This window comes from Dermacentor andersoni, chromosome 9 (assembly GCF_023375885.2).
Source record: "Dermacentor andersoni chromosome 9, qqDerAnde1_hic_scaffold, whole genome shotgun sequence".
Taxonomy (NCBI): domain Eukaryota; kingdom Metazoa; phylum Arthropoda; class Arachnida; order Ixodida; family Ixodidae; genus Dermacentor; species Dermacentor andersoni.
Genome location: NC_092822.1, coordinates 113022261 through 113035488, shown reverse-complemented (window position 1 = coordinate 113035488; position 13228 = coordinate 113022261). Strand labels below are relative to the sequence as shown.

At 44.5% G+C, this 13228-nt stretch overlaps 1 long non-coding RNA gene across 2 annotated transcripts in view; it reads right to left on the bottom strand.

Annotated features, from left to right (window-relative positions):
• LOC126529553 (uncharacterized) overlaps nucleotides 1–13228 on the bottom strand; it is a 40987-nt gene that overhangs the window by 3833 nt on the left and 23926 nt on the right. The window contains exon 3 of one of the 2 annotated variants that reach the window (XR_011890081.1): nucleotides 9769–9840. The exons of the other annotated variant lie outside the window; for it this stretch is intronic. This is a non-coding gene — a long non-coding RNA (uncharacterized lncRNA). The remainder of the gene's footprint in view (nucleotides 1–9768; nucleotides 9841–13228) is intronic. 2 annotated transcript variants of the gene reach the window in all.

Genomic DNA, 13228 nt, shown 5'->3' with positions numbered 1-13228 from the left:
TTAATTATATTGCAATATCTCTCACCTGCATGGCTCAATATTCAATACTAATTGAACCTACTCTCCCATCCCATCACATATTCAAATATATAAACCTTCAACGTCTTTGTGAAGAAAGCAACGCCTTTACCAAATCATTCCAACTTATTGTCATTGAAAACTGGAACAGCCTACCGGAATCAACAATATTATTGTGGTGTTACGTTTCTCATGCTACCATTGACATACATTCCTTACTTGTGAAGAAATCACAATGCATATAGTCGACACTTTCAATATTTCAAGTTTCACTTGTATGAAAAAGTATGTTGTCGAGCAATCCTTCGTGGGAGCTTCTACGTAGGAGTTCAAGGAAAATTGCAGACAACTTACTTCACTGTTGTATTATGTACGAGTGTAAGTTCAAATGTAGAGTGCTAAAATTATGATTAGAGGCCAACAACTAAGGAAATACTAATGATGAAAGTGTTGCTTCGGATGAAAAACGTGTCATACATGTTAATAAAAGGGGGAAGGAGGGACAATGCTTACAAATACAACAGTCAGCAATGTGTTCAGCAGCAGTTAGTCACCGATAGTCTAGTACATTCACATGAAACATGTTCATCAATGACCTGAAATCAAGAGCAATGAGAGCAACCTATCACTGTGCTTCATCTCATACTTAGCACACAAGACAGAGCAAGCTATGGAAGTAGTAGAGTCATAGACGTCTCATTCCATGCATTTTGCAGTGCAGCTTTCTTTAATCTACAATGTTTTCAATGGAATAACTTAAACTACAGCTTACGGAAGTAAAGTTGCGTCAAATTGCATTTAATTATGCAACTTTGTGCTTCCAGCATGCGACACAGTACTATGATTTGGATGCAAAAGCAAGTAGTGTGCTAGGGCCGCTGGTTCCAATCAATGTGCCGCTTTGCTTCTTCGGCAGTCGATAGGTGCAGATCTGTGAGGCCTCCCATGTAAAAATTATGCCATATTTTGCAACATAAAGCTATGGAAATAAATGTTACGCTGAATTGCACTATGCATATGTATGCTTTTGTATCATATGTGATGCACTATTTCTTCATCTCGAATGCAGTAATTAAGAGAAGTCTCTGGCCTTCGTAGCTTTGCCCGCTATGTATGAAATGGATCACAGTAGCACATCTGGAAGCAGGCTACGAATTCAACTTACAACTACTCCTCTTTAAGGACGAAAGAGAGCAAGTGGCAGACATGTGCCCAAAACACCAAAGAAAAGAGAGGACAAATCATCCAACGATTAAGACAAAAGTTGTGAGCACTTAATGAGCTGTGCAGACACACATAACAACAACCACAATCTCCCTCAAGTCAAGATGATAGGAATCAGCACCCCACGCCTTCGTCAACGAGTGAACACCTGAAACCATGGAAGAAAAAAAAATGCAATATCAGAACTTTGAGCAATTTTGTTTTCTAAAGCACAGTCACATTATGAGGATTACTAAAAGCCAAGATTAATTCAACTTACAATGGATTATTTCAAAGGGTGGTATTGCGGCCTACAGGTCGACAAAAAGGACCAACCAGCCATAACCCAACAAATGATCTCCCTTTATTTGCTGACAACCAATTATATACATGGGGACAACAGTGCCACAGCCATTCAAAGGGTTTCTAGACTGAATATTGAAACCAAACTAACGACACAACATATTCCTTCGTTAAAGCTTTCAGTGGTTTACTAAACTGTTAGTGGGTTAGTAGTTCAAGGTGCTTTGTACATTAACAACTCGCGCTCATAAGGGAAACATAAAGCAATGAAAAACGGCGACCAGTCAAGAACAAAGGAACATCAGTAACGTAAGTACACTCAGGAGCAACTATAAATTCTATATACAAACCCATGAAAACCTCATTCTCTCCCTACAAAAAGAAGTTTATCTCTACAACATGTTCAAAACAACATAGACTGCATGAGAACAAAAAAAGTAATAGGATTGTCACACATATTCGCCGTAACATTTCAAAGGTTGTCTTGCCCGTGGTGGTTGGACGCAAACAGGAGCTAGACCCGGTTGCGGTTCAGGGGGGTCTGGGTCAGGAGCAGGCCGGTCGGCCACAACAGCAGGAAGAGGCACACCTGCTTGTGGCTCAGGCATGTCTGGGTTGAAAGCAGCACAGGTAGCCACAGGAGCAGGCAGAGCCGCAGCCGCCGCTTGACATGCGTCACGAGCAGCTGGTGGCCCAGGGTGACGGGAACCTCGGTATGCTAGCCTCTTGCGCTTTCCAGGTCTCCTCTGGATGCAGAGAACGGGTAACAGAAGGGACTTTGGCAAGCTTGGATGCATTCCAGGTCCTGCCATCATCGAGACGGAAAGAGTCCGTGCTGCTCCAGCACTTTGCAGGGACTGCCAAACAAAGAGTCTCTCTTGAAGGTGACAGAGGGTTTCCTCACTTGGACGAAGTCACTAACTACAATGTTAGTCTTCTTCGCGGCTCAATGAAAATCTGTACGCTTCTTGCTGCTCTCTTGCTTACGCTTCATCCGATGACACAGCTGACGGAGCTCGGTAGCTGGGTCCTTGAAGGAGGAAGACAACGGGTGCCTGACGACGTCCAGGCGTGTTGCAGTAGAGTCAGTGGTTGCAGCAGGTTGCAGCAGGTTGCACAGGTTCACAGGCTGCAGCAGAGCCAGTGCAGTCTTGGCATTCTTGTCTGCAGCCTGGCAGACTATGCTGTTGTGAATGGCAATTTCCACTTGCTTGTCCATGCCAGGCCACCAAAACCGCTCTCATAGTTGTGCCTTGGTACAAGCTATCCCAAGGTGGGCTGTGTGCGCAGTGGAAATGACCTGTGGGGTAAGGGAAAGAGGAACTAGAAGCCGTTGCCCACGTAAAAGCAGGCCGTCGACCACAGCCAGTTCTTCACGCATGGCTAAGAATGGCTGAAGTTTACCCGGGATGGACTTGTGGGGCGGCCAAAATGATGCGATGTAAGCCTTGATTTGCTCCAAAGGAGCATCTTCATGCAGGGGCTGCCGGAACTGTTCTTTGGTGAGGCAGAGTGGAGCAATGAGACACGACCTCTTCGTTGAACGAAGCAGCTTCCTGCGAAACAGACACTGAAAGGCCAAGCAGTGCATTCGCACTTGATTCTCTGACCCCTTGCAGTACTCCACTATAGAGTTGTAGTGCGGAAGACACTCTGATCAGCGTGCGATGTGAAGGGGGCATCTTCCCGAGCCGTGAGACGACAGAAGGGAGACCAACACTTTGTGGCCCGTACGAAGTGTGAAACGCCGTCCCCAGAGGTGTGTGTGCCAACACTCACAGGGACAGACGCACACAGGTGCTTCACGTTCACAAACTGCACACTTCCTCTCTGTTGGGGAGAGTGTGTGAGATGCGAAGGCGACTGTGCGTAGCTGGCACCAATCCAATTTTTTTTGGAGGCCGCAGTAAGAAGCATCCGTGGAAACAACCACCGGAAGAGTGGTATCAAACATCTGAAGTACTTTGCTGGATTACAACAGGAACTTTACCTACCAAAAACTAGCATCAACAGCATCACTCCAGGTGAAGGGTTGATTCTTGCGGAGCAGTGCACGCATCGGATCCACGACTCCAGCAAGGCTGGGAACAAACTTGGCATAGTACTCGACTAAGCCGAGGAACGAATGCAAACCAGCGGCGTCAGTGGAACATGAGAGTTCAGGATGGAATCCACTTTCTCTGGCAGCGGTGAGATGCCTTGAGCAGTGGCCCTGTGGCCCAAGAAAGACAATTCAACGCAAAAGGTGCACTTGTGATTGAGCTTGAGTCTAACTGCCTTGACGCAGTGGAGAACAGCGGCCAAGTTCGTTTGGTGTTCTTGGCCGGTCTCGTGGAACACAACGATATCATCAATGTAGAGCAGAATGCCAGGGCACCCTTTGAGAATCTGCAACATGAACTACTGAAAGGCTGCGAGGGCAGACGCCAGGCCAAAGCATACCCGCTTAAAACAGAACAGTCCATCGTGAGTCACGAATGCAGTCAAGTCTCAGATCTCGGCATCCATATATTATAATTGTGGGGTTTTATGTGCCAAAACCACTTTCTGATTATGAGGCATGCCGTAGTGGAGGACTCCGGAAATTTCGACCACCTGGGGTTCTTTAACGTGGACCTAAATCTAAGCACACGGGTGTTTCCGCATTTCGCCCCCATCGAAATGAGGCCGCCGTGGCCGGGATTCGATCCCACGACCTCGTGCTCAGCAGCCCAACACCATAGCCACTGAGCAACCATGGCGGGTTCTTGGCATCCAGCAGAACCTTGTGGTAGGCAGATGCAAGATCCAACTTGGAGAAGGTAGAGGCCCCGAGAAGGTAGAGGCACCGACGAGACTGTTCAGGAGCTCTTCAGTGTGAGGAAGCGGGAAGCTGTCAGCGATGAATGCTTTGTAAAGTTCCCGAAAGTCAACACAGAGTCGAATGCAGCCATCCTTCTTCCTTACCACGATGAAGGGGGACCAATTCCGAGGCATTAACACGCTCGATGACATCCACTTCTTCCAACCGATAGAGCTCTTCCGAAACTTGAAGTGGGAGTGTCAGTGGGAGGCGCTGAAGTTTCGATACCACAGGAGGCACTGCGAGTCGGATCTTGATCCGATGGACGAAACCCTTGGCGAGACCAAGGCCTGGAGCGAAGAGGGAGCCAAAAATTAAAAAAAAATCATAATCAGCATTTGATATTAAAAAGAGAGCTGATTACGCTCATCATCATCATCATCATCAGCCTGGTTACGCCCACTGCAGGGCAAAGGCCTCTCCCATACTTCTCCAATTGCCCCGGTCATGTGCTAATTGTGGCCATGTTGACCCACCAAACTTCCTAATCTCATCTGCCCACCTAACTTTCTGTCGCCCCCTGCTACGCTTCCCTTCCCTCGGAATCCAGTCCGTAACCCTTAATGACCATCGGTTATCTTCCCTCCTCATTACATGTCCTGCCCATGCCCATTTCTTTTTCTTGATTTCAACTAAGATGTCATTAACGCGCGTTTGTTCCCTCACCCAATCTGCTCTTTTCTTATCCCTTAATGTTACACCTATCATTCTTCTTTCCATAGCCCGTTGCGTCGTCCTCAATTTAAGTAGAACCCTTTTCGTAAGCCTCCAGGTTTCTGCCCCGTACGTGAGTACTGGTAAGACACAGCTGTTATAAACTTTTCTCTTGAGGGATAATGGCAACCTGCTGTTCATGATCTCAGAATGCCTGCCAAACGCACCCCAGCCCATTCTTATTCTTCTGATTATTTCACTCTCATGATCCGGATCAGCAGTCACTACCTGTCCTAAGTAGATGTATTCCCTTACCACTTCCAGTGCCTGGCTACCTATCGTAAACTGCTGTTCCCTTCCGAGACTGTTAAACATTACTTTAGTTTTCTGCAGATTAATTTTTAGTCCCACCCTTCTGCTCTGCCTCTCCAGGTCAGTGAGCATGCATTGCAGTTGGTCCCCTGAGTTACTAAGCAAGGCAATATCATCAGCGAAGCGCAAGTTACTAAGGTATTCTCCATTTACTCTTATCCCCAATTCTTCCCAATCCAGGTCTCTGAATACCTCCTGTAAACATGCTGTGAATAGCATTGGAGAGATCGTATCTCCCTGCCTGACGCCTTTCTTTATAGGGATTTTGTTGCTTTCTTTATGGAGGACTACAGTGGCTGTGGAGCCGCTATAGATATCTTTCAGTATTTTTACGTACGGCTCGTCTACACCCTGATTCCGCAATGCCTCCATGACTGCCGAGGTTTCGACTGAATCAAACGCTTTCTCATAATCAATGAAAGCTACATATAGTGGTTGGTTATATTCCGCACATTTCTCTATCACCTGATTGATAGTGTGAATATGATCTATTGTTGAGTAGCCTTTACGGAATCCTGCCTGGTCCTTTGGTTGACGGAAGTCTAAGGTGTTCCTGATTCTATTTGCAATTACCTTAGTAAATACTTTGTAGGCAACGGACAGTAAGCTGATCGGTCTATAATTTTTCAAGTCTTTGGCGTCCCCTTTCTTATGGATTAGGATTATGTTAGCGTTCTTCCAAGATTCCGGTACGCTCGAGGTCATGAGGCATTGTGTATACAGGGTGGCCAGTTTTTCTAGAACAATCTGCCCACCGTCCTTCAACAAATCTGCTGTTACCTGATCCTCCCCAGCTGCCTTCCCCCTTTGCATAGCTCCCAAGGCTTTCCTTACTTCTTCCGGTGTTACCTGTGGGATTTCGAATCCCTCTAGACTATTCTCTCTTCCATTATCGTCGTGGATGCCACTGGTACTGTATAAATCTCTATAGAACTCCTCAGCCACTTGAACTATCTCATCCATATTAGTAATGATATTGCCGGCTTTGTCTCTTAACGCATACATCTGATTCTTGCCAATTCCTAGTTTCTTCTTCACTGCTTTTAGGCTTCCTCCGTTCCTGAGAGCATGTTCAATTCTATCCATATTATACTTCCTTATGTCAGCTGTCTTACGCTTGTTGATTAACTTCGAAAGTTCTGCCAGTTCTATTCTAGCTGTAGGGTTAGAGGCTTTCATACCTTGGCGTTTCTTGATCAGATCTTTCGTCTCCTGCGACAGCTTGCTGGTATCCTGTCTAACAGAGTTACCGCCGACTTCTATTGCACATTCCTTAATGATGCCCACAAGATTGTCGTTCATTGCTTCAACACTAATTTCCTCTTCCTGAGTTAAAGCCGAATACCTGTTCTGTAGCTTGATCTGGAAGTCCTCTATTTTCCCTCTTACCGCTAACTCATTGATCGGCTTCTTATGTACCAGTTTCTTCCGTTCCCTCCTCAAGTCTAGGCTAATTCGAGTTCTTACCATCCTGTGGTCACTGCAGCGCACCTTACCAAGCACGTCCACATCTTGTATGATGCCAGGGTTAGCGCAGAGTATGAAGTCTATTTCATTTCTAGTCTCGCCGTTCGGGCTTCTCCACGTCCACTTTCGGCTATCCCGCTTGCGGAAGAAGGTATTCATTATCCGCATATTATTCTGTTCCGCAAACTCTACTAGTAACTCTCCCCTGCTATTCCTAGTGCCTATGCCGTATTCCCCCACTGCCTTGTCTCCAGCCTGCTTCTTGCCTACTTTGGCATTGAAATCGCCCATCAGTATAGTGTATTTTGTTTTCACTCTACCCATCGCCGATTCCACGTCTTCATAGAAGCTTTCGACTTCCTGGTCATCATGACTGGATGTAGGGGCGTAGACCTGTACAACCTTCATTTTGTACCTCTTATTAAGTTTCAGAACAAGACATGCCACCCTCTCGTTAATGCTATAGAATTCCTGTATGTTACCAGCTATATTCTTATTAACCAGGAATCCGACTCCTAGTTCTCGTCTCTCCGCTAAGCCCCGGTAGCACAGGACGTGCCCGCTTCTGAGCACTGTATATGCTTCTTTTGGCCTCCTAACTTCACTGAGCCCTATTATATCCCATTTACTGCCCTCTAATTCTTCCAGTAGCACTGCTAGACTCGCCTCACTAGATAACGTTCTAGCGTTAAACGTTGCCAGGTTCATATTCCAATGGCGGCCTGCCCGGAGCCAGGGATTCTTAGCACCCTCTGCAGCGTCGCAGGTCTGACCGCCGCCGTGGTCAGTTGCTTCGCAGCTGCTGGGGACTGAGGGCCGGGGTTTGATTGGTGTGTTCATATAGGAGGTTGTGGCCAAGTACTGCACCAGGGTGGCCAATCCTGCTCTGGTGAGGGAGTGCGTTACCGGTTCTGGTCACCGGGATCAGGCCACACTCCAGGCCTGTTTACGCAATTTTATCAACACGCGGATTTTTTTTTTTTTTTTTTAATCCGGTGGAAAATTGCGCGGCACCGGGATTCGAACCACGGACCTCTTGCACGCGAGGCGGGTGTTCTACCTCTACGCCACCGCTGCATCCACTGATTACGCTACATCAACAATAACACGCAGTTTGGCCAATTTTATTGGCTTTTCACATAGAAAAATTCACCAACGCTGCCACTTTGCACCACTCTCGGCACTATTTTTGTGAGCACGGCATGCTCAGTGGGCAGGTTCTTAAACAAGGAAGGAATGTACAACAGAGAATGACCTCCAAGAGTGCTGCCACAGCTATATCACACATTCTACTGGGGGTGTCCAAATCCTGGTGTTTATGATGTCGCTTACGGTGCCAGCAATATGCGCAAGGATGGCCTTCAAGATTAGTTTCCATTACCCTGAAGGAGCCATTAATTGGGGAACATAATACAGATACCAAGGTGATTGAGGGCGAATTGAATAGCATAAGAATTATGCCATCTCAAGTCACAATTTTCTCTGCAAGAAAAGTCATCTTTAGAATAAAACAAGCACTGCAAGGTTTACAGAATGTACTCTAGCATTCTGGACGAATTCAATACTTGCCTCACATGAATAACGCTATGCAGACTACAAAGCAATACTGGTACAGGACTAAAAATTAGAAGCAGAAACAAAGTGAAAGCCACGAAAAGGCACAAAAGTTATTGTACACAACAATCAAAGAACTACTCCAGCTTGTTCACGTCATCACAGGTTGCCTACGATGCAATAAACAGGATAATCAAAAGTACCTTCTGTTGCAGAAACAGTTACAATGAGTAGTGAAAAAAATACTCATGACAGTGCAAGTCACTGTAGAGTACTCGTACGCAGCTGTTGATGTTACAACTCAAAGCGCAACACAGTAGATGCCTTGTATCAGACATTGTAACACAATGCTTGCGTGTGTTTGTGTGTCCAGTGGTAGTTACCTTTCTTTGTATAGGCATCGGAGAGATACGATCTCTCCGATGCTATTCACAGCGTGTTTACAGGAGGTATTCAGATACCTGGATTGGGAAGAATTGGGGATAAGAGTTAATGGAGAATACCTTAGTAACTTGCGATTCACTGATGATATTGCCTTGCTTAGTAACTCAGGGGACCAACCGCAATGCATGCTCACTGACCTGGAGAGGCAAAGCCGAAGGGTGGGTCTAAAAAATTAATCTGCAGAAAACTAAAGTAATGTATAACAGTCTCGGAAGGGAACAGCAGTTTACAATAGGTAGTCAGGCACTGGAAGTGGTAAGGGAATACATCTACTTAGGACAGGTAGTGACTGCGGATCCGGATCATGAGACTGAAATAATCAGAAGAATAAGAATGGGCTGGGGTGCGTTTGGCAGGCATTCTCAGACCATGAACAGCAGGTTGCCATTATCCCTCAAGAGAAAAGTTTATAACAGCTGTGTCTTACCAGTACTCACGTACGGGTTCTACTTAAATTAAGGACGACGCAACGAGCTATGGAAAGAAGAATGATAGGTGTAACGTTAAGGGATAAGAAAAGAGCAGATTGGGTGAGGGAACAAACGCGAGTTAATAATATCTTAGTTGAAATCAAGAAAAAGAAATGGGCATGGGCAGGACACATAATGAGGAGGGAAGATAACCGATGGTCATTAAGAGTTACGGAATGGATTCCAAGGGAAGGAAAGCGTAGTAGAGGGCGGCAGAAAGTTAGGTGGGCGGATGAGATTAAGAAGTTTGCAGGGACAACATGGCCACAATTAGTACATGACCGGGGTAGTTGGAGAAGTATGGGAGAGGCCTTTGCCCTGCAGTGGGCATAACCAGGCTGATGATGATGATGATGATGTATAGGCACAGGTGAGTGTGTTTCTTACTGTGCACCATGTTACATTTGTTTAGAGTAAAAATATGCACCACATCCAACTTACCAAAATTTCTTTTTTAAGCAAGCATAGCTTGAAAAGGTCACAACTTTATCTCTCCCCATCCACAGGGCACACCTGTTACAGAACAAGTCATATTCTGTCAACTCCTGTCCAATAATGAGAGCCTCTTGTAAGCACTTTAAGAAATGACAGTTGATCATCTAGACAAGTAGGAACATATTTGAGCAGCAGAACTGATAGTTGGGCGAGTTGGTGCGAATTCATCGTGAAATATTAAGCGCGCACAATTGACGAGGACACAGTGAAGGGGGACACACGAGCGCTCGTGTGTCCCCCTTCACGTGTCCTTGTTGATTGTGCGCACTGAATATTTCACTATGAATATTTGAGCCCATTTTTACCCATACAATTGAAGGTCATGGTACCATCACTTCAATTTAGAAAATCACTTTCTTTTACTGAAAGAAAAAAAATCATATTGAAGCTTTAATTCTGGGTGTGCATATTTGCCAACCTGTGAGCAGTGAACTTGGTAAAACCTCAAGAACATGACACCAAAGAAGAAAGAAAGGTAGGGAAGGGGGAGAGGAGGTACAGTAGAAGACTTTTTTATTGCATCTTCTGAGCACACACACTTTATGAACGATTATTTGCATTTAGATGCAGCATACAAGCACCAAATATAGAACAGCGAGGATTGACAAACAACACATTGTTTTTAGATTGCAGTGAGTTTTTCACCGACATTGCTATTGTCAATTTTGCCTGCTTTAGCAACTCATCAGTATAAACCCCCTCGAAGCCAAGTACTTACTCCTCTGGCATCCTTTCACAACCAGAAGACATTCTTCGAAAACAGACGAACAAATAGCTTTGTGTAAACATTGATGCAAAAATTCATTAATTTATAAAAAGAGTGCTAATTCGTGCTAATTTGAGAGTTGGGAGGTATACATTACTATGTGTGAAAAACTGAGAATTGGTGGTAATGATGTTCAGATCTGTGAAGCCTTCCATGTAATAATTACGTCACATTATGTTACACGCACACACTCAAAAAAAAAAGAAAAAAAAAGCTCACACAGAAACTCCTCTGGTGGTGGTCCAAGCATGTGTAAGCATTGTGCCACATGCTCATCTACACGCAGCCCAGTGTCATTATCGATGTTATGAAACGTGATCCGACCAGTATAAACCCTTATCAACCCTCAATGGTCGCTCGCTTATCACATTTGCCAGAGTTAATTAGCCACAGTTAATTAAGATATAGTTAAGGCACTCACACCCTCGACCTTTGGCGGGAGTCAAACCCACGACCTTTGGTGTTATTTAATGTGAATTAGGGTTAATTTAGTGAAGCTGTTGCAAAACAACCACTGCATTTGCCGGGGGGGGGGGGTATGAAATGCTTTATTGATGGTTCAGACGCTTGTTTTGAGCTTGTTTATTTTTATTGAAAAATACACTGTTCTCTTTGCACTTCATTTTATTACCTTAAAGACCCCATTCGGGGTATTACATAAGGGGTGGTTAACATGTACAGTATACACAAGAAAAGGCAGGTGTTACAGTGAAATACAAGTTTGAACAGTTTCTAGAAATTCGGAATGACATATGAGTTCTATTCTGGGTGTTGTCTGGGTTATTCCAATGAGTGCGTGCACTGTTCACTTCACTTTGCTGTGCGTTTGTAACCTCTGTGTGATGTGGGTGTGAGCCATTGCATTTCTTGCTTTTTGCATTTTAAGGGCCCTGCCGGGGTGGCTTGGCAGCCATCGCGTTGCACTACTTAGCACGAGGTCACAGTATCCAATCCCAGCCACAGTGGCCGCATTTCAGTAGGGGCGAAATGCAAAAACGCCTGTGTCCTGTGCATTGGGGGCACGTTAAAGATCCCTTGGTGTGCAAAAGTAATGCGGAGTCCCTAACTATGGCATGCCTTATAATCAAATTGTGATTTTGGCACCTAAAACCCCAGAATTCAAACATTGCTTAAGGGGGTATGAGTCATTCATCGTCTTGAGTGACGGACAAATTTCTCATTGAGTAGGCATAAAAATGCTTATGCATTAATATCTACCAATGTTCACGACACATCAAATTATGTGGTGTATACCTAGATATTTATTTCATGTGTAAAATGATGTATTTTCGGCGACAAAAGCAATGGAAGTCCCTAAACTTCATAGTGTTGCCTGGTACATGTGAAATGCAGTGCAGTTGCTATTCAAGATTCAGAAATCATCTGCTGCCACTGCATAGAACCACCATGTTGTGTCTAGAGCACTGACAACTTTTGTTGTCAGCAGCTGCATAGTACTAAAGCTGCATTGGCTGTTACCCTAACCATATTATTGTTGCAATATCTGGGGTTAAAGGAGCGATGAGACCCAATTTTCGAGCCTAAATTATGCATTGCATGTAAAACAGCAGACGTCCCACAGCAAACGGTCAGAATTTGAGTGCGTTCAGTGCCGCAAAAAATTTCTATTTAACCTTAGTATTACCACAGTTCAGCCATATAGCACTCTGGCAAAACTAACTGGTAACAATACGACTTATACCTGCAGTTACAGCTTCCTTGGAATAATGGAAGCCTATCTCGGATGCCATGCTTCTGTACATAAAACTAAGCAATACAAGCCAAACCAAAACCAGTCTTTGTATAGAATCACATAAGCATCACAAATAAATAAACCTTCACTTGGCATTAATTCCAACATGTACATTGGATGTGCACAATATTAACTGGTAGGAAAAGAAAATAAGATGAAAAAAAAAGGAAAGCATGAACATTTCATGAAAATTATTGTTAAAAACAATAAACATGCACTTGTGTAAATATGTAATATGCATAAATATGCGTGTATGTGCGCATTGCCATAAAAGGTCATATGCTGAAGGACGCTTTCAAAGTTCTCGCTCACAAAGATGTCAACCCAACGTTGGTTCAACTGAATTTTTTTTTTTTTTTGCATGTGTATAACCACATTGGACTTTCTACTTTGTTACAATGATAAACTTAGAATAGTTGGCGGGCCGTATCATGTTCCCTTTAAGAGACCAGCCGCTACAAGCAACAAGTAGAGGGACACCTCTACTCTTGGCACAACCCGGCTTTCATCTTGGTCTCTGGTGGGCCTGTGATATTGTAAATACAGTGTAGTCTCTTTTGTATGTGTCTCTCTACACATTGCAGTGGAAGTACTCAATCTTCGTTGTTCCCACAAAGCTCTGCAGCAGTCAATACATACAGCTTGCCGCAATGTTGCAGTTACCACAATGCTTCAATGTACTCCTGCAATGTTACGTGTGGAGAAACACAAAGAGACTATTTACAATGTATTTACGAGGTTGCACTCTTGAATCACAGTCCCGCCAAAAGCCGGGATGGAAGCTAGCTCATGCTAAGAGTGCAAGCAACAGCCGGTCTTCTAGGTATCTGTTGTATGATAAGAATATTGATAACGCATGCAAAATGACTTGAGAGTTTTCAATTCCC